The sequence below is a fragment of the Etheostoma cragini genome, chromosome 12, assembly GCF_013103735.1.
Source record: "Etheostoma cragini isolate CJK2018 chromosome 12, CSU_Ecrag_1.0, whole genome shotgun sequence".
NCBI classification, from domain to species: domain Eukaryota; kingdom Metazoa; phylum Chordata; class Actinopteri; order Perciformes; family Percidae; genus Etheostoma; species Etheostoma cragini.
This window is the reverse complement of record NC_048418.1, coordinates 1,198,632-1,201,949: the sequence shown is the minus strand read 5'-3', so window position 1 is coordinate 1,201,949 and position 3,318 is coordinate 1,198,632.

Genomic DNA, 3,318 nt, shown 5'->3' with positions numbered 1-3,318 from the left:
TATTTTGCACCTTTTCTCTGTTTAGAGTTCAGGTGAGATGGGGAACGATAAGAAATGAGAGGGGGAATGTGAATGTCAGAGAAGAGAGAGGCGTTGTTAAAGCTGTTTGATTGGTTCTGAGCGGTAAAGGTTGTCGTGCGGGGTTGGCAGCCCGATTCCCGACATCACACATTACTTGAAGCGTTTGTAGACGTTTTCTGAGCCTCGAGATAATAAAAATCCCTTTTGATATTGTCCCTCTGTATAAAGACCTCTCCTCCACAGATGCATTAAAGTGATTTTTATCTGCGTAACGTCTTAGCTTTAAAGGCAAACTCTTGATTTTAATATTACCGTTAGCATAGCTCGACTTAGAAACATGCATTATATAAACTAACTGCACGATATCGTAACATCACGTCGTCCACTGGGAACATAAATCCATTTTAACAAGTTATTAATGTTCTCTAAAATCAGATTTTCCTCAAACTGATGGGATAAATGTAAAATAAGCCAGCGTTTGCTTGGATATGATCACTTCCTTTTATGAATGTGTCATCATAGCAGTATATCATATATTTTTGTACATTGTATGGATGAATTGTTGCCTGGTAGAGATTGGGAAATGTATTTCTTGTTTTTATTTTTAACGTTACATGTTGTTTATGATGAAGTCGACAGTTCAGGGTTTCAACGGGACGGTGCAGTTCTTATCCATGCGGGAGAAATTGTCTCAGTGTTACTTTATCTCTTATATCATTTCAAATATGCTGAGAAATTCATGAATATCATATCTTTAGTGAGAGGATGTCAGGTATTTTTTTGCTTAGTAAAGAGAAGATAAGTTGTATCTGTGCTAATTCTAGCATCCGGAGTTCAATGTTCCCCGAGAAGTTGCAGCTTGCGGAGTCTCAGTTACACAATTAATGAAGACTCATCTGCAGATTCACTCCCATTAATTTTACATAAACAGTATCTGAGAATCAGATTTAAAAAAAACAGACTTCCCAAAGTGCCCAGACTTCTTCAGGCCAACAACAGTTGTCAAAAAAACGTCATGGCGAAGTTAAATGTTGTGGGCTATTAAATTGGCGGCAATCTGAGTTTAAAAAACTATCACCATTAAATGGATATGTAAGGGATGTGGTGGCTTGAACCTGGTCCTGAATCTGTCCGGAGCTGCAACTTCCGGGTCAACAGTTAACTCATTAGTATAGTAAATAGATGCAGGAATCAAGCATCAGTCTGTGAATGACTCATCACTGCTTAAAAACCCTAAAAACTAAAGTATATTTCATAGATACAGCTTGATTAGCTCAGTTTAATAACTGTTATCATGAAACATGATGTTTGCACTTTGATCACTGTGTACTTGGTACTATAGCAAAAATGAATGGGCACAGACGGTCTGTTGGTACAGCTTGATCATCAGAGGTATTTACCCCCAATGTTTAGTTTGTAAAATGTTGTATTCATGAATAACTGCGTGTCAAACTGTCAAAAGTCCCCCCTGTCCGGTGGTTAAGGTCACCATCAAGTCTTAAAATCCTATCACTTTGCTTTTGTTTTTCAACCTGGACCCTGTTTTCCCATGTTTGTGGGTCTTAGGGGGCTGATGGGAACAACAATCTTTGACATTTGTCCAGTATTAAGCGAGACCGTAAACAACAAAAACAACTAAAATGTGAGTTAAATCACTAAAAGTAGTGATTATTTACATGGAGTCTGGTGGAGATATGCTGCTCTATACACACTAAAAGTAGTGATTATTTACATGGAGACTGGTGGGTTTGGTGATAGAGATCTTTTAGTGGATGCATACTGACGCTGGACATTTGTCCTATATGGTCACGTTGCAGCCCAGCTCATGGTTGCCGATTCCAGTGTTCCAGCTCAATGCTGGACCCAGTTCAAAGATCTTTGTTTACACGAGTCACTTAGACACCAATCATGGAGAAAATAGTCCTTGGCACTCATTTATAAAACCTGTGAACTTGGGTGAGTGAACTTCATTCCTTTAAAAAAAAAACAGTGAATAGGTTTCAGGATGCTGGACACAAAAAATCACTTGAAAAATATTAAAATGATGAACTTTCAGGGGGACTTTTTTCAGTTTCCCAGCTGAATTCTGCAGAACAGACGAACAAAAACCAGCCGAGCTTCTGATGACGTTTCCTCGTGTTTGTGCTGCAGCGTTGTGCGTCTTTGTGCCAGTTGTCGAGACACCGTGTGTGTGTTGCGACTGCGTGAAGCTCAGCGTCGTCTCACACACACACACACACACTGAGGAGTTAAACCACTAACGGCGCTGGGGTTCTGCTCGAGTTTCACGTTGACTTAAGAGCCCACACTGTTTAGTTCTGATGGTTCCACATGTGCAGAACTTCTGAATGAACCTTTTCCACCGTTTACAGCCACACGAACGGCTTTAAAGGTCCATGAGTCCTAAATGAATTCAGCTTTCTTTAGTCTCAAATCGATCGTAGGTATTTCTTCTTGACCCGCTAGCTGCCCCCCCCCACCCCTAAAAAAATTTCTCAATACAGTTGATATAGTGGACTTGGATAGATTGTAGGAAATCACAATCTTATGAGTGAGGGTTAGGGTTAATGAACTGATTCATGTGTTTGCTATTAACTTTTTCAAGTCAACTTTCAAAATATCAGCCAATATGATATGGGCGCCCGGTTAGCACACCTGGTAGAGCGGGCGCCCATATATGGAGATTTAGTCCTCGAGGCCGCGGGTTCGACTCTGACCCGCGGCCCCTTGATGCATGTCATCCCCCCCCCCCCCCCCCCCCACATTCTCCCCCCCCCTCTCAAATCTAAGCTGTCCTATAGAATAACTAAAAATATGTGGAACCATCAGAAATGAAATATATATTTAAATGGTTTCGTCCATTGGCGGCAGAGCCTCAGCCATTCATCACAAAGCCTCTGTTTAATAATGTGTTGAGATTGATGTTCCAGACGTAAATAAATAGTTTCTATCAATACCAACGAGCCTTGATGTCTTTATTACAATTTATTTATTTTTAATTATATTTATTTTTTAAGAAAGATGCAACACATGGATGTCCGCTTTAATTTATAGTTTTTCTTTAATGTGTTTCATGTCACAAATCTGTAAAAAAACAACTTTTTTAATGTTATTTGTACAAATTACAAATTCTGTTATTAGAAACCAAAGTACGTGTTAATACTCTTTAAATAAGTATTCACAATTCATCATTATTATTGCAAAGCAGTACATTCTCCTTTTAGGGTTTACCCCAGAAACGTGGTTACGCCGGGTTTAGTGTCTTTTATTTCCACGAGGAGGGGGGGGGGGGGGGGG